Raw genomic sequence first — 19,061 nt, 5'->3', positions numbered from 1 at the left:
CAGCACAAAAATTAAGGCAAAACTCCTTTTCAGCTTCGCGCCAAAACGTAGCACTGATGTCGTCGATGCTACGTCACAGATTTCAAGGCATTTTCGCTTATTCGCGCCGCTTTGATGCAGTTAAGGTTCTAAAACGTTGCCAGTGCCAGTGGTCGGGTATTTCTGGTTTCAAGTGCACCGGTGGTCCTTCTTTACAAACAACAATCAACGCTCGACAATTAGACGCTGCGGACGCTGCCAGAATCCATGACGTCACGCTGATTTCATTATCACATCTCCTGCACTTTTTTTTTTTTTTGTTTCTACGTCATCTCTGGCTTACCGGGGCTGTTTGTACCGGTATGGGTCAAGTGAAAAGCATCACCCAAATTTCTCAAAAGAGTCGTTCAGTACGCCGCGGTGGACAACCTCGGCCGCGCGCAGATGGCCTGCGCAGTACGAACCTTTTATGAGGACGTTGTTACTGAAGCGAAGGTGCTCCTCTTTTCTGTTCCAAGGCATCGGTTCCTTGCACAACGAGGCGCCAGGTTCGTTGCGTCTGCAAAATGGTAGAAAAAAAAAAACTGAAGAAATGTTCACCGATTCCGAAAGTATTCCGCACAGACACACGAAATAAAGCATAATGCTCCCACATTCCTTCAACAAAGCGAGGCGCAAAAAAAGTAAAAAAGAAAATCCTGGAGAAAACAGGCTGGCTGTTGCACGCACATTCGGTAAAGCAAAAGTTCGAAGACAAAGTGTCTTAGGTTACTGTCGCCATTTGTTACGGCAAATGTGCGTGTGTGTACATATTTTAATATTTTAAACGTGCGCTCCTGAACTGAAGCTACTCATCCAATGGCAGTGTACCTTTTAAGATCGTGCACGCAGACGGCCGCTCCTTCTAGTGCGTTAAACAGAAGCAACTGTTTGTGTCTTCCCTCTAGCGTGCTGATACAGACTGATTTCATTTTTGGTTGCGTTTATACGTACACGCCGACAAAGCGGCGAAAACGAAAGTGAGTTCTACAACACAAACGTCGCTAAGAATAAGGAAGACACGAGCTCAGATAAGTCATATCCGCACTCTACATTAAGGAATTGCGGGAGGTTAAGAAAGCACGAAACGAAGCAAGAAAGAGAACAAAACGAAAGAAGCTCGCTTTGTTAAAAAAAGAAGGTTTTCATTAAGGGCGCAAGAACACTGGTTTTATACATACTGTCTTTATTTCGGAACTGCAACATAAACAAATACAAACGAGAGGAATAATTTACGCTACTAGCGAGCACAAAAAAGAAAAGGGGGAGGGAGCGGCGCTGAAGACGAAAACAAGAGAGACTGTACAATTCATTGTAGGCGATCTGTTGACGGCACAAGCGCAAGGCAACAGCCCGAAGGAACGGAAACATTGTGGAAGAATCGGCAAAAAAGAAAAAAAAAGATAGGAAATATATACGGGGAGACGCAATTGCCTCATGCACTTTCCAGTTCATTTTCTTGCTCGCCTGCGCGGGGCGGTCGGTTGGCCACGTACTACGCTCGGCCCGATGCTCAGCGGTAGGCTTTGAAAGTGCAGCAAGGGCAACCGAACAACTTGGAGTCGCTTTTAGGTGGAAGACTTAAATCGGGGCTGTTTGTCGAGCTCCCTCGGCGAAGGCCTCGTCGTTCGAAGGTTGTTGCCCTCGGAGGAAAGGGCAATTCGAGTGGGTGCAAGCACTTCTTGCCTGCTACTTTGTTTCTTTTTCTTTTTTTTTGTCCGTGGCTTTGAAATAGAGAAAGAGAGAGAAATGGCGTAGAAATAAAAAAAAGAAGAAAATGCTGGGAAGACAACCTCCACCATGAATGCAGATTGTTAAAAAGGGTAAGATGCGGGACGGTGATTATAAAAAGCAACGCTAGAGCCGTATAATAGGACGGCCTTCGAGAAATAAAAAAAAGTGCAAGACGGAGTGCGCGGGCTTTGAGTTTGAAAAGTTCACTTATGCTTCAGCTATACGTCTTAAACGCATTATTCAGCACACTCCAGGTTTACCAGATGGAACGTGAATAAATAAATAGGGTACCCAGCTCATTATTAGCTGAGCAGAATTATTGTCTGGAAGTGTCGCACATCACATGATGCCATGAGCATGTCAACGACGACTACCCCAATGTCTTAGGTCGCGGAGGCCTCGCAATGCATGTCGCATGTTGGCGCGAGTGTCACTACAGAATTAGAGATGCGTTATTATTCAACTCTGTGACTATGCAATCTGAAACATTTAAACAGGGAGCTAAAAAGAGTCCTCGCAATTAAAAAAAAGTAACGAAGAAGGAAAGAAACGAAAAGGCAGATCCAACGAGTTAGAATGTGTATACAACAACAAAAATAGAAATTATGGGGTTTTACGTGCCAAAACCACTTTCTGATTACGAGGCACGCCGTAGTGGGGAACTCTGGAGATTTAGAACACCTGGGGTTCTTTGACGTGCACCTAAATCTAAGTAAACGGGTGTTTTCGCATTTCGCCCCCATCGAAATGCGGCAGCCGTAGCCGGGATCCGATCCCGCAGAATTTGTATACATCGAAGCCTCGTGTGAGCGTATAAAGAATCGAAACACGAGTTTGTGCTTATGATATGTCCACACAAAATGACACGAAAGGCTTTATTCAGGCATTGTAGAGATGCTGCAATACCTCCGCCGCCGCTGCACGGACGCGAGGAGGCGAGCGCCATATAGTGGTGGTGCAAGGAACCTAGCGGCGATGCCGCGCGCGCGTCCTCCGGTGTGATTGGTTGGCCTATTTGGCGACAGAACAGCCACTTTAAACCCACGGTCACGAAAACCCGGCGATATTCGCAAAGAAAAGCTTCGCTTTTAAAGTAATCGCAGTGGGAAGCCATGCTCACGTACTGGTGCCAACGTGTAGTCCTAAAATGAGTGCAAAAATCCCCACTCAGCACTACCATACTAAGGAATCCTGAAATAATAATTAACATTTGTCATTTGAGCCTCTTAGAGCGTCCAGCTAATCAATGTCTTGATGATGCAAACCCTGCAAAAAGAAAGAAATCGCAAATGTTGCTGGCTTCCCCTTAACACGTATCTTACTGCGGAGAAGCCACACTTGACGACCACTTGTCAGTAACCGACACTCGTTCGAGCACTGAGGCGAAACTTTCTCCTAGGTGCGTCGTAAGTAACGTGCATTCTGTCCGTCGTATGTAAAATAAACAGAAAGCGGATGGCAGAGACAAAGACATAGACTGCCACACAGTGACAAAACTAACAAACAGCGCTATCGATCGCCGCTTGCATGCTTCACAATCAACACGCGAGCATCAATCGGCGCTGCTCCACCTCTCATTACAAAGGTTAACTTTATATGGTTGCTTAAGCAGCACGCGAGCCGTTACGACATCGGCAAAAAAAAAAAAAGAAAGGATGTATAGCAGCCTCCCGAGCGCGAGAGCAATGCATTTACGACGTTATGAGTGCGACGACAACCATGCGTGAAATTAACGGCGATACGCACTAGCGCCTGCGCAGACCCAAACAAAGGACGAAGCCCGCGATGTTATGCGAGAACCCTTGTCTTCTTCCTTCAGCGAAAAAAAAAAATAGTGCGCCCGGGTAGAAACGCGCGCCATGCTGAACCGATAAATATTGACGCAAATGAAGACACTCCGACGTACTTTCCTTTCGCGCGAAGCGCGGAGGCGTAGAGTGAAGCGGAGCAAACGAAACCCGACGTAAGAAAGAAGAAATAAAAAAAAGAATTAATCGCGAAAGAGAGATAAACAAGCACGCGAGAGGCACTCTCGAAGGCGCGGCCAGAAGAATCAATCAAAAGCGAGCGGCAGAACCACTTCGGTCGCTCTTCAATAAAATTCTCTTGTTTGCCGTATAGCGCGCGAAACACGTCTGAGAGGCGCCGCCCCACTCGCACTTCAGCGCGGGCCATGCTTGCGTCCGAGGAAACCGGAGACGCGCGCGCGTGTGAAAGGACGCGATTTTGAAGTCAGCTTTGGATACAAACAAACGGGCCTATAGCTCCTTCGAGTACCGCCCCTCCTACGCGGCATCTCGCTCCTATCTCCTCAGCTTCCGACCGCCTTCTCCAATACGCGTTCGCTATCGCATTGTCCTGCTTCTTTTCGTTTTCTCCACGGTTCTGCGGCTCGAAAGGCGCAGAACGTCTTATTTCGACGTTTCTGGCCGACGCACGCACTATAGAAAAACGATTTCTGGCCGGAATGGGCGCGTTCAAGTGTAGAGGTAAGAGCGGTGGAGCTTTTTCGAAACTGCAGCGGCAGCAGCAGCTTGCGTCTTGCAGAGCGCCTCGCGATTACGGATATGAGGCGAGGTTGCGCGTGCGAGCTCAGGCATTTTTGCCCCTCACAGGAGAAACCGCGGAACTCTAAGTTGATTGGAGGCAGCACATCGCAATCTAAATAGTCAAAATATTTGAGGATTATTCGTGATTTGTGACCCTAAGCAGGTTACCCTAGAGGCTTCTGCCACGCAGTGCCTCGGGAACACTGAAAGAAGTCACAAATAGGTTGTTTCAGGTGTAAGACATCGAAATGTGTCTTACTTATGTAGGAATACATTTCGTGAGAGAACCAGAAGGCAGCCCAATAGTTAGCGCCGGCACAGCGCCACCATCAACCGCGTCATCTAAACCTTTGGACGCCGCGAAGTTCTCGCTTGACAGTACGTGCGCCTCAAAGAGACTGGTTGGTGTTCGGCAACAAAATGGCGCGAGTATGAAAACAGATGAACGATCCAAAGAAAGATATTCTCTTTAAAATGACAGAAATAGCGAATGGAATGAAGTCGGGTAATTGAAGTAATGAGGTGCTTGAGATGGTACATTAGTGGAGGCGCTATAACTGACGTGCGTTTTAAAGCGACAGCTTCAAGGAGCCCGTGTCGCAAAAGATCCGGCGTCGGCGTCCGGCGACGGACGTCGGCAAAAAGATTTTCGTGCCACAAGTACCCAGGTCTTCCATGTGACGCAAGGGATTAACTGAACTAATTGAATTTCTCAAGTTAAAATACGAGAATAAATAGTAAACTACGACTTACAGACGACCTACAGATATGATAGCTCTCAGATTGTAATTTGAATACACGAGAAAACAAAATTCTCTTACGCGAAAACTCAAGCAAACCCCTTTTCCAGCGTTTATACAATGCACAGACTGGAGACGGCGTCCGCCATTCGCGCAGGTCGGCGCGTAAATATCTCAGAGTCCACGGAGCGGTGCGCCCGCTTTCTTGAAACCCTTCCATATGGCGCTCGCCTGCGCCGCATCGATTGGAAGATTGGCGGAAGTAGGGACACGACAAACAACGGATACGTACAAAAACAAAGTGCACAATAAGGGGTCAGAAAATTTGATTATGGGAATTCATCGGGGGGGGGGGGGGGTCTTTTTCTCTTGCTTTTTTTATTTCTTAACCTAGGTGGGACATTACGCAGTATAACACCAAGAGCTTGGTGGCGCAACCCAAAGGGGACGCTCATGACATCCATCCATTCATCCGCGGCCCATGCAAGAGACAGCGTTTCGACCAGAAAGCCCACGTTCGTGCATAGCGTTCGTCGCGATCGTTTCCCGATAAACATAACGGTTACATACGCTGCTGTTGCCGGGAAACGTGAGAAGCAGTCAGGGATATTTGCATGCTATCGCGTTCCACTCTTAAAGGCGAAGCTTAAGCGTCCTCCAATTTTTGTTTCGTGTTCGGGGTAGCAACCCGAAACTGTTTGACGGTTTATACGTGATTAGTATGGGGCATACTAATGATCGCACGTGAAATCATTGAGGGGCTTGGGCTACACCGCCATGTATCATTACATTTTCGTGAGGAGGTGACGGGGCAGCGTGTCCACATATAGCAGTAAACAATTTGGAAGACGCTTAAGCTTCGCCTTTAAGAGTGGAACGCGATAGCATTCAAAGATCCCCGAGTGCTTCTCATACTTCCCGGAAACTGCAGCTTATGTATAACCGTAATGTTCATATTGTGCTTCTGTTTTTTGATGGCGTGCAAGGAACCGAGGGGTCCGCGCCGCTCCTACTGACAGACAGACCTCAAACGGCAGCTGGAAAACGCTATCGCGTTAAAACGGGTTTGTGGTTGAGTTTCCGCGTAACATAATGATGTCTTCTCGTATATTCAAATTACAATCCGACGCTGTCATGTGTGTAGGTTGTGTGTAAGTCGTACTTTACGATTCTTCCACGTATTTTGCCTTGAGAAATTCAATATCTCAATTAGTTCAGCAACTTGCTCCCCAAGAGGGCCTGCGTGGTTGGGTGTGCGTGGTCCGAAATTCTGCTCTGCCGTAGCAACACCCGACGCTGGACGCCACACGCCGGACGCGGGACGCCGACCCCGGATTTTCTGCGACGCGGGGCCTTCAACGCTAACGCGACGAAATGAACACATACGTTTCTCTGTCAATTAGCGAAAAATTGATAGTGAAAGCTCGCTGGCATGCCTTGTGGTTTTCGGTTAGCCGGCACTCCGCAGCATCTGGCCTCAGGCCCTGCCTTTTGGGGTATTATGAACGCAGCGCAAGCGGTTTCTCGTTGGTGCTCGGTCTGGTTGCGGCGTCGTTCGCAACCCTTGCCGCTGCTTCAACCCGCACTCCTCGGAGAGTACCAATTTACCCTTCAAGTTTCCCCGGCGGAGAATAAAAAGGTTGGCAGTGTTGCGGTGGCGTCATTGCAATCTGGTTGGCAAGCTTGTGCGAAACACAGCTCCGGCTCGGGCCATGGCGCCGAAAGGCGGCAATATGCGCCAGCTGTGCTGACATCACGTCTCACGTGTCCGTGTTGAGTGCAGCTAGCGCTCGTCTTGTAATCGTCTCATGATCACGGGTTACGACGGAAGCCATAAAAGCCGCAAAGTGTCTCCCCCGTGCAGCTCTAGCCGTAAGAATCCAGGGAACTTTATATAAACTATAAATGATGCAGTGGATGGAGCTTCAGATGAGCCTTGTCTACGGTCGTGATCAGGAATGAAACAACATTTTGTACATATTCCTAGGGGTGGGCAGCGCAGCAGACATTTTGCAACTGAAACTTTTCATTGGAACTCCGTTAGAGTACACCTAATCCATGTTTAATGTGCAAACACCACTTGATCAGATATGCTATATAAAATAGAAATAAGCCATTGCGCTGGCGTCAGATGAACCAAAAAAAAAAAAAAAAAAATCCCGCTACATTTAGTGCTAGAAATAGGTCTGCTCGCCGCCGATAGAATCACTGTGGAAGGAGAACGATTGCGCAGGATACCCGAGAAACCACATACTAGACAGCGGATGCGCGTACTACAGCGCAGATGTATAGCACGTCCAGTTTAACCTTAATCGAACTCTCTCTTACTCTCTCTCTCTCTCTCTCAGATGAATGAAAAAAAAAAGTTTGGTCTTCGCTGGCCCTGCCGGCGCAGGTGAATGTACAAAGCTTAATAAGGTACGTACTTGGTTAAAAGGCCGCGTGGCTAAAAATTGGCAACTTGCCTCTCCTTATCGTTGAAGCAATTAAGTTCGAATTTGAGCTAATCGACACATTCTTTCTTCGTGTGGAAAACAATACAGCACACGGGAAAGAAGAAATGATGCAGAGAATATGGGACGATATATATATGCAATTCGTATGTAAAGAAAAATGTAAAAAATGATATGAAGAAGAAGTAAGAAAAGAACGCGACTTCCTCTTTTCTCGAAGTTCACGCGTATGAAATTTTACGAGATCTAAGACGAACTTCTACGAGTCCAGTAATTGCTTGGAATAAACAAATATAAATACGCGTGCGCGTTGGCTGAAACAACGAGAAACGAATGGCCATCGGGACGAGAACCACGTAATGACGAAGACCAAATCAATTTCCCCTACGAGGACTCTGCGTTCCGTTTACACGTTCGCGTTTCATTTTTTTTTTTCGTTTTTCTTCAAGAAGCCGTAGCTTTGCTCGTATCCGAGCCACGTCAAGGTAAAGAGGAAGATAGCAGCACAGCACGATAGAAACCAGAGCCGCCGCGAAGCCAGACAGAAACCTTAGAGGACGGCACGAGGCCATATTACGTAATGGGTTAGCTATTCCAGTCTCGACAGTTCTGTGCATCACTGCAAAAGCTGGAAACGCAGTTAGATGGTAAGACGTGTCTTGTTTTCTTATTGAGAACATTTGTGCCCATTTATTTTTTCGCTTTGTGCACTTGGTATTCTCAGGACTCTACCTTATTATTCTTGCTTTTCGATTGGTTTGGCTGCGGAGTTCGATAGGTTCGGTTTCCATTAACCCTATTTTCTCTCAACGTTAGGCGAGGATGTGCAGTCGTTATTCCACAGTTGTGCATTTATAAAAATACAATAAAATAAAATAAAAAAGAGAAATGAAATCGGAAAACGCGTGCTTTTCATTTTCAGGGCTTAGCGTTGATAAACCAAAGCAATGCGTAGTAGTTGCTGTAGGTTCCAGCGCTGTACGGGGCGGCAAGCTAAGTGGACTTGTAATGCACAGAACTGTGCAGACAGTGCACGCCAACCTGTTCAAAGAGGACTGTTTTTCGCTCATTCGGATCCCAAGAAACACTGGCCAGGTTTTCGGTTCGACGCTGTGTTTCATAAAGGAAAACAAAGGGAAAATGAAAATAATGGCAAAAGAAAAAAAAGATAACGGAAGTAATGACGTCACAGAAGACGACAAGCGAGGCCGGGATGGTAGTCTGCAGAGTTGGCCGAGCAGCACATGGCTCTTGTGGACAGCCAGCAAACAAGGAGCGACAGGACGAAGTAAAACTCGCGCGCAAACTACGCTGCGGGCCGCCGCACCCCTAAACGCGATGTCCAAACATAATCTCAGATCGGGACGGCGGGCGGCTCTCCGTGAGAGGGCGGGCTGAGCGAACAAAGACTGATTTTTGTTTATCAATTTTTGAGCACATGGCCGAAATATTAGGCGATCGAAAAACACGGTGAATCGATTGATTGCGTGCCTCAAGGCCATAGTAATATAGGGGAGGAAGCAAAGCAGTACGAGCACTCACGCGGAGAGGTAAGCAAAGAAAGAAAGACTGCGCGCAGTAGTGCCTGCAGTCATAAGGACTAAGAAGCGAAGTTAGAATGCATTAATTATCGCATTAGCTCAGAACAAAGATGTCGATGTAGGCTATCGATCGTCACGTACGGGATCAACACTGGCTGCATTTTATAATAATGGTTACTTCCGGGAGTCCTTTCACGATTGCGTGGAGAGATGTGCAGCGCGACGCCTCGTTGGAACGACATGCATCCTGACCAGTGGATCAGCCAATCAACGCGTACTAGAAAGTGTCATTCCCGGAGACGACTGATCGATAATGCGGCTCCAGTTCTAGCGCATAGGAGCAAACGAAGGACAGCAATTAATGATCTTAAAGCGTGTGACGCCGTAGAAAGCTATCAGTTTAAAACTGAAGAGGCCTTTCACATGCGTGCCTGCTATGCCATGTGCTCCCAGAATACTCCACTGTAGCCCGCAAAGAAGCTTCCTCTATTTCTTGCATTCCTAATCGACACTATATACAGCTTGCTGGACGTATGGTAACGGGCCTCGGTGAAAGCGCAAGAGACGACCAGAGGGCGCAACTGCCGGCCTTGATGGACAGACTAAAATCTGCTGTAGCATGCATGTGAAATGCACCACCGCTAGTACTAGCGCTACCCAACACACGCAAACAAAACTGTAGAGGAGAGAATTGGTCAACCGACGACTTTCGAAGTAACGTTGGGTACGACAACGAAGAGCAGACGCAGACAAAAAAAAAAAAATTATAAGAATGAAACGAGTGAATCCAGCGCTCTCCCGTGGCGTGGTACGTTACTCATCTTGAAGAAGACCAGCGCTCGTACCGTTTCGGTATCGAGAACAAAGAAGTTCCAGAGGAGGAAGTAAGGCAGGTTCGGAAGTAGAAATGACGCAGAACAGAGGTTCAACAACAAAAAGGGAGAAAGAAAAAGAACAGCAGTGCAGTCACACTGTGCGCGTGTGTTCAGGTGTTCCATGTTTATTTAATTATTATTGTTTCTTTTTAAAAGCTCAATCATCTGGTATAGGCAACCGTGAGTGCGTGTTTACCCACAAATAACCCACGTCACCGTAATCTCCGCTTTATCACTAAGTAGGAAAGGATGTGACATAATTGCGGCAGTGCAGACATGCGTGGGGCATAAGAGGATCGGGAAAGCTGCTTCCTCATTACCATTTACGAGTGGTCAAAATCCTGCTTACGTCATCGACGCATACATATACAGGCGAAAGTTTAGGACTAATAGAAATATACGTACAGCTGAAATTTCAGCCCCTCGGCATTATTAGTTTCTCACTTCCCCTTAACCTTCCCCCAGTGCAGGCTAGCACACGGTAAGCTCTTCCGGTTAACCTCCTTGACTTTCCCATCCCGTTTCTCTATCTCAATCTCTCACCCTCTACAGCATGAATACAGTGATGAAGTGATCTTTTCTTTCTTATTTTTTTCACGCGTAACCAAACTAATCCCCCCCCCCCTCCCCTCCCGTCTTAAGACATTACATTTTCTTTCCGTATAAACGTGCAACTAGTACCCCAATGCCTTGCGCTTAAGATTATGCGGCGACGGCTTTCGCACTCGCGCAAAGGAATCATATATATAGATCTGCACGTGGCGGCAAATTCTGAAACTTTTCGAACAGTGCGCACAAAGAACAACAACGTGCTGAGGGATTCGTTCCGGAAGGCGACGCCTCGATGCAGACGTCGCTCACGGCCGAAAGGTCTCGTGTGTGCGATGCACTCGAACACACAGTTGCCTTCGTCGTCTTCACCCGCCGTCGTCTCTCGCCTCACGCTGCGCGTCGTGTGTTTTATCAGGGATTTGCTCGGCTCATTGAAGACGCTCCTTGCCCGTTTGTACAGTATATACGCGCGCCAGCCGGGTGTGAGAGCTGAGTCAGCGAGGGATTCGAGTCCTCGCCGGCGATAAGCCCAGGGCCGCTCTGAGCCACGTTCCCGTATACCTTCTTGTTTTTTTTCTTCTGGCTAGCCTGTCTGGAGGGTCCCCGACACACGGCCCGTCTCCTCGAATTCTCTTCCACGGTTTCGACGACGCGTTTCTCCCTTCTTGTACAGGCAAGCAAGTTTGAATGCAATAACTTCGGCTTTGCCTTCTTCAAGGAGGCGCTCGCTTTTACCCCTTTATTTTACACCACCAGCCAAGACTAACCTGTCGCTCCATACTTAACACCCTTTTCTTGTTATGAACTTCATCGTATTGCCTGTAAACCGTAAGCAGTCTGAAATCGGAGAGCTTCGCGGGAAACCACAGCGCGAGAGGCAGGTGCACATACGTTGCTGCACTATCGGGAGCAAACGGGGGAGGAGGAAAGAGAAAAGTAGAAGGCAGGGAGGTTAACCAGAATAACGTCCGGTTGGCTACCCTACACCGGGGGAATGGGAAAGGGGAAAACAAAGATCACAGGGAGAGAGAGGAGGGAAGGAAAGAAGGAAATTGCGGCGAGTTCGCTGACGCGTGTGGTCTTATAGAAATCGCGTTATTAGTCACAGATGGTCGCACAAACCCGTCGAGCAAACGGAAAGTTAAGGCTTACCTTCGGCAAACAGTTCTGTGAAAAAGTTCCGGAAATCAAACACGGCCGCCGCCGCAAGTGTCGCCCAAGCACGCGGGGGAGACAGCGATTAGAGGCTCGAAGGGGATAATGTGGATTTGCGCTGCTGAATGAATTAGAAAAGCTGTCGTAATCGGCGTGTGCGCTCGAAGCGGCAAAATGGGGAGAACTATATCGTTCCCGTACGCATTGCAGAATCTGCGGGACATGACGATTGCAAGCGTGAGATTTGAAAGAGAACGTGGTTGCCGTTCAACGTCCTCCCCGTTCTCACCCCTTCTTCCCTTTGCTGTTCACGTCGTCTGCATAAATTTGAATATAGAAGATTTCAGCGTGTGTGCGGATTACGATAGTAGTGAGGCACCTCTCGCCCGTACGCAGCAGGATTAAAATAAGCGTTCATCCTCAGAGACATTCACCTTATCTAGCATGAATAGGAAGCTCCGTATGTTGTGAATATCGCGAACGCATATGCGAGAGCTGATAACTGCTGTTCCAGGAAGCTTTCGCTGCAATACGTGTTCTATAAATTTCATCGCGGCATACAGTGACCTTAGCTAGTGTAAACTGGGAGTACCGTATGTTGGAAATATTGCGGACGTAAGAGATAGGTAATAGCTGCTATAAAAAAAAAAGAAGAAGAAACTAGAGCAAAGCAAGAGCATAAAAAAAAAGAAGACTTGGAAACGTTATTGTGTTATGTGCGTAGCGTACTTCCTCCAAAATATGCACGTTTTTTGAGTTTTACTACGGCTAACGTTTTTGTTTTGAAGTAGTCCACATTTATAGAACACTATCGACAAATCTAATCACAGCGATTTATGGTAGCGCCGTGTTTCATTTTGTCCGCACGTCATGTGGCGGCGTAATTTTGCTCTATCGCAGGTTTTTAAGGAAAGCGAGTGTGATATACGCATTTAATTTGCTTCGTGCGAAAGGACTGCATGGACCAGATCAATCGTTTTAATACACTTGAGCATTAGTCATTTCCCTCTGAAGCATATAATAAAAGTCATAATTAATGTGACCCATTGCAGTGCAGGTCCACTGGCTCCATGCCTAAACCGCCAATACGGTAGGTGAGCTATATATATATATTCGTATACGATAAAGCGCTTCGTAGAACATTTCAAACCTACGCGGCAGTTTTAAATCACCCCATTTCCGTAGAAGCACAGAGCACTTCCTCATCGTCTCGTATCGATATTGGATGAATTCGTAACTGCGAATGAAGTGCGCTACACACAGAGCGCCCTGAATTACATGCCGTGGGCGTACCGATCTCGTTCCGGACTACCTGCAAATCGTGCCTCCACATTATCATCCCAACGATGAGCGAGCAGCTATGGCGAGAGGAGAAAACGCAAGATAAAGCATAAATCTTCGCCGAGCGCATGATTAGGTGTACGATAGGATGAACTAAACCTCATGTGCGCATCGGCTGACGCCCTATGCTGCTGCAATAACGCAAACTATGTGTACCGCCCTTTCTCCCGCGCAGAACTAGCAGAGTCGTACATAAGCGCAAGGAAGCGAGTGGCGATAACATCGGCTCAGCATCATCAACTTCCCTTCCCGTGCATTCAGCGGCTGCCCTATAAGCGTACGTAATGAGGTCCAACATGTTGAGGAAAGACGAGCGAATCCTCCCAAATCGCGCGCTTTGCAGAAATGGGAGGACACATCGTGATAGATTTTGCGATACGCGCTTCTGGGAAATCGATAAAACTCGTTTTCTTTCGCCGTAATTCGCCCATCGTTGTGCGCGGCGCATCTAGGACCAGTCCCCACCCCTCCTCTTGCGCACCGCGCCCAGAAAGTGCGCTATCGAATTCAAATTACGTTCAGGCTAATAACGGGAAATCTCCTTCCACGTTTTCTTTTCTTTGCCCGTTTCTTCTATATGGCGCTTTATCAAAGTCAGTATACTTTCTGGAATAAAAAAAATATCTTTATGTGTAATTTTTTTCGTTCGACCGTTATGTAAACACAACGAGCTTGACTGCGTAAAAAAATAAAATAATTACAGGTCACGCGACAAAGAAATATTAACGAGAAAACCAGTGCGAACTTGTGTGCACGCTCTATCTTACTTATCTCGCACAACACGGCAAGTACTGCCGATGTAAGAAGGTGCACGCCAGCAGTTACGCGCACCATAATAGTGCGGCGTTCTCAGAACTACGAGGGCTGACTTCCCAACGTTATTTCAGAATTCGTTTTCCAGGCATGCCGGGATACTCTTCACAAGGCGTTTTCCGGCGGCGGCCAGCTGATATCCTGAAATAGGAGCTCCGACCTCAACAACCAAAAATTGAATAAAGGTTTATTCTTTCTCTCCGTGAGACTCTCAGAAGCATTTGGTGACAATATATGAATCATTTGGGCAGGGCACTTGGAGACTGACCGGCCGATGCGCCGAAGCGATATAGTGTTCCGTGTCTATCCTCACTAGACGGCCCAAGAATCTCAAACCAACAGAACCAATGGAAAGGGGTGCAATTTAACCCATACACTGACTTCCACTACGCTCACGCAAAGCCGACCGGGTTGACGCCCTCCCAGGGCTCTCGTTTCAGCGCTTCACCATCATTACTCTCTCTCTCTCTCTCTGCCTCCTCCCCCTCCACACACACAGGCGCGCGCACACACTGGTACGGCCGAGATCCCTCCTCGTTCTTCGTCTCCTTTCCATCCCTTAATTCTCTCGAACGCATCAGAAGGGCGCGACCACCGCTACGTCGGCCGCTGACGCGCCGCCCGTCCGAGCGAGCCGACGACGTCGTTAGAAAAGAAACAATGACGCAAAAGTTTCGTGGCGGGAGACAATGGAGCGCGCAGTGGGCGAGTGAATGAAAGATTGTGGAGATGGAGGCAGAGAGAGAGAGAGAGAGAGAGAGAAAGAAGCGAGTGAAACACGAGACGCGAGAGGAAAGATCAACAAACAGTCGGTCGCGCGGTCATTAAAGCGGCCGGGCACTTTCGCCCCCACGAGGGTGTTCGTCGCGCGCCGGCTGATTAGCTAGCTAGCGAGCTGCTCACTGCAGCTTGCCGCCGCCCTCTCGTCGTGTGCTTTGCGCAGGCGCTAGTGCGGGTTTAGCGCTAAGCTCGTGCCGCGAAGCGCAGTTCGGTAGAGGCGCGCGAGGGAAACCGTTGTACAATTTTTTCCTGCGCTGAAAGGTTTCGACTGAAACGACGGCAGCGGGCTTCAAACGTTCGAGTGCACTAGTGTCACTCGGCCGAGCGACGACAACGCCAACCGAGTGAAAGGGCAGAGCGGTGCGAGACTGTGCGCCAGGCTCTGGCCAAACTCTGGAGTGGGTTTTGTTGTTAGGCTTTCCCCGGAGGAACGACGTTACCCCTACGCGCGCTGACGTTGCGGATGCTTTTATGCCGAATAGCCAGGCTTTCTTCATTTTGTTTGTCTGTCGTTTTTTAACCGGGTAGGTAATGATCAGAAACTCAGATGGCCAAACGAGAGCGCTGGGACGGGAAAAATTTGTAATTAGTCTCGAAAGGGCGCGCAGCGCGTCGCGGAGATATGTCCCCGGTCGAAGGGCGAAATGACAACAGCCGCTAGAGCACTTAGGCGCCATCCGCACGCAAATTGCCGTCACTCTAGTTCGTGATGCCTTCACTGATACGAGCACAGAATCTGGTGGGAGTAAGCAGAGGTTGCTGCGAATGTATTATACGCAGTCGAGATGAGAGCGGCTTGCTGTCCTCCTCTCTCGCGCGCCCCTTTGAACACGAGCCCCTGTTTTTTTTTTCTTTTTTTTTTCTCCGAGGCAGCCGCCAACTCTCGCAGAATGCACGTGCGTTGCCTGAAAGACGTCGGGTAAAACTATAGTCTCAGAGGCTTGCGTAAGTATACTGCTTGTGCACGGACAGAGCCGTCGCGTCCCCATCAGTCCGTAAAGCCGTACGGGCGTGCTTATGTGATACAGAATAAACGCCATCGAGCACTGTTGCACGCGAACTTCATGACAGATGCGCATACCGTGACATTGGCGAAAATGTCTCTTGTCGAGAGTCATACAAGCACACCTGAGACAGTTTGCACAGGTCAGGAAAAAAAAAAAGGAAGCGAGCAAACAAAAACCGTAAGTTAGCTCTGTTTGTGGGCCATGTTCTTTATCTTCGTCCATGTACAAGTTGCGCTATAATGAAGGCCCTCATGATGACATACGAACAAACCAAAATTTTATCACCGAAGAAGAAGAAAGAAAGCCTTTCTTGACATTCGGTCACGTGTGAAAACTGAAAAATGCGTGCAAATGCTTACAGTATTTATGCTTAACGAGAACATTTCCTACAAGCATGACAGAAAAGTCTCTGCGTCAGATTATGGCACGTGTCCGCCATATAGGCGAGACAGTTAGGGTGTCTACAGCCGGTACTTCATCTTTCCAGCCTTAACGCTCACCTTCTTTCTCCAGAAAGTATTATAAGTTACAACAAGCTCACGTTTGCTCTCAGGAAAGTTCACCGCTGAAGAACGCGGTCTAGAAAGACGGCCTTGTCTCAACCCGCTTGTTTCAGAGCGCGGGAGAACTAGCATGGGGCAGTGTGGCACGAGGATTCCATGGAGAGATAAAGATGTATTGAGGACAGGCAGGAAGCTTAGCCAGTAGCCAATACGGCTTGCTGTTTTGCACTTATGGGGAAATGAATATGACAAGTAAGGGAGCGGAAATGAGGCGCACATATAAGACGCGCCACACGGTACAATTTGTGATGCGAACACCCACAAGCAGCCAAGCATCAGACCGATGGATGTCCGTGCCCATTAGAAAAACTGGTGGGTAGCACCGGGTTCGAATCAAGCACCTTCTGCAAGCGAAGATCGAGTCAACGCAGCGGCCTATCGTATATGTGGCTCAGAGTTTTGGCCATCATGTTCTTTTGCTACGTTATAAGTTACCCAAACGCGATATATCGGTCACGTGGCCGGCCTCGGGCTCGCCCCACCGGGCGAAATAGGATGCTCGTCGCGCGAGTCGTAGCAATTAGCCGAACGGGTAAGCGAGCTCCAAACTTTCCGCGACGGCATTGCCCGCGAAAACCATCCCGCCTTCCCTCACGGGCCTGTTCTCCTTTCCTCCATTCTTTCACGAAATCGCGCGCAATCACCAGCAGCGCTCACTTTCATCGCGCGTGGCCTTGCTGGAGGCCTTGCGGCTGCGCTCGCTATACATGATCGCCCAACAAGTGTGTCCCCGTCTCTCTCTTTTCTGCAGAATCCTGAAAGGCGAGACATTCCAATCAGGGCTTCGAGAACACGGGTGACCCATAAGTCGAGCTCGTACTCAGAGGAAAGACAGCGAGGAGGCACTCTCTCGGCGAAATGTGCGGCAGCCGGTAGTGAGGAAAATGACGCTCAGAGAGAGAGAGAGAGAGAGAGAGAGGAAGAAAAAAGGAGCGAGCGCGAAGACAGCGTGGGAGCAGGTGAGTCGTCGGTGTCCTTAACCTGGTCGAGCGTCGTCGACGTAATTACGACCGCAAGGAAAAGGTGGGGCGGGAGTTCTTGGTAGCTGCTCCGTGGAAAAAACGCGAGCCATCTAAGGCAATGAACGGAACGATCGGTGGTGACCTGCATGGCGACAGCTATCGTTGCTACGTGCGAGAGCACAGAAGAATGCCGGCAATTAGCTCGCAGCGTCGAGGTGATGGCAGCACGCCATTTGGCGCTTTACGGCGAAAGTGCAGCCAACTTGAAATGCTGTCTCTTTCAAACTTTATTATCGTTCGCCGAAAATGGTTTCATTTTCAGTGTTGTATAATGAATCCCAAGAAACTTAATTTCTATTGTCAATCTTCTGAAGGCACCGAACTAAGCAAGTGCAAGGACTTGCTTAGTTATAACTAACTGGTAATAACTGGTACCGCAGTGTTCAAAATTGAGCTGCAAGTCCATGCTGCTCGTAATAATTCCTTCCCGCTTCGCAGTGCGCGCTGTCAACATAATTACCAGCCGGCTTAAGCCGCCCCGTTTGTTTCACTAATATTGTAAAGTCCGGCTGAGACTTCCGAAAACCCGAAGTTAGTGACACCTTCTTTCTTGTCTGCTCAATGTTTATTATCAGGAAAAACAACAAATGCGCTCCTTTTCTTATGTGGATGTTAGCCGTGAAAGGCAAACAAGAGGCTAAAAGAATTGTTTCAAAGCACTCTCGCCCGAGGTGAAGGCAATGGTATGTGTTGAAAGCAGTAGGTTTCCAGTCATACGACGTGTTCGAAAGACAAGCCGTAGAGAGATAGCACAGATGTGAAAAGGCGGCGCATAAAGCACAATACAGCCCTGTCATATGCACATATGCACTCGTTCGTTTGGTTAAACAAGCATTTTGCCAAAAACGTTTGGCAAAATGCACACAGGTGATTTTATTCGTCCAATATGACCAAGGCAGCATATTTCATTATTATTTGCTAGGCTAAACGCCTGCGTCAGAACTATACAAACACGACATAGGTGAAATTAAGAGCTGCTAATATTCCCATGTGTAGCTGCCATATATACGATCACACGGTAGCACTCGCGTCTTGGTTTCAAATTGCTGTTGCAGCAGAAAATTTGGAAGTTCAGGATCAAATGGGTCCGTATTAAATGCAAACAAATGACAGCCCTTCTTTGTTAACTGCTTTCAGCGGCTATATACATAACGAACCTCCTTCGGAAATGAAGGAGCCGTTCCATTGGTATTTTAATCAATCAACATCTTGATCGCCGGTGAAATATCCGCCGCTGCGATAGCCGGCACCTTTTAAACCGCGTGTATATGAATAGATAGCAGCACTGTGACACGGCTTAGACGAAACAGCAGGCTATCTTGAGGGCACTGGTTCTTTATTTATGGTAAGCCATTTGCAAACGAATACGTTCGACCTTCCCGTTTTCTTGTAGCAGTAAAGGGGCACACAAGCGTGTCAGTAAAGTTACGACTGCACGCCAAGGAGGTCGCACATGCGGCACGGGTATTATGCAAGCGAAGCCGTAAGTAGAACAGCTGCAGTAGGACGGTGCTAAGATCTAACGTCGCAGGTACAAACGCCAGGTCTCGCGCTCGTCTCCTAACATTAAGGTGCCAGGCACGGGCTCCGGGGTCCCTAGCGCGAGGCCGTTAACGCCACCGTTGCTCCCTTTCCTCCCACCTCCTCGTTTCCCACAGCACAATGAACGAAGAACAAACGCGCGCTTCGAGGTAAGTGCACCCGAGAAACCCTGCGGCGCCGGACCACGTATACACCGGCGCATGGCCAAGACGCCCGAGCCCCGCTCCACTAAAGCTGTGGCCGCGCCGAGAGAACGGAGGGTGAGCAGAGAGGCAGCTGGTTCGGGCCGAGCAAGGCTCAAAGACCTCGGCAGGAGGAAACGAGCCCTTGCACGAACCAGGGGTGTCGGCAGCGCACTCCACTGCCTATAGGTGTA

General features: G+C 48.5%; 1 protein-coding gene across 1 annotated transcript in view; it reads right to left on the bottom strand.

Moving 5' to 3' along the window:
• The window catches only part of LOC126536276 (uncharacterized), a 313,085-nt gene that overhangs the window by 99,330 nt on the left and 194,694 nt on the right, over window positions 1–19,061 (bottom strand). The window contains exon 4 of the mRNA XM_055073899.2: window positions 444–538. The gene's annotated coding sequence lies outside the window, so the exon portion shown is untranslated. The remainder of the gene's footprint in view (window positions 1–443; window positions 539–19,061) is intronic.

The sequence above is a fragment of the Dermacentor andersoni genome, chromosome 4 (genome assembly GCF_023375885.2).
Source record: "Dermacentor andersoni chromosome 4, qqDerAnde1_hic_scaffold, whole genome shotgun sequence".
NCBI classification, from domain to species: Eukaryota; Metazoa; Arthropoda; class Arachnida; order Ixodida; family Ixodidae; genus Dermacentor; species Dermacentor andersoni.
The sequence above is the reverse complement of the archived record's forward strand: the minus strand, read 5'-3'. Positions and strand labels throughout refer to the sequence as shown.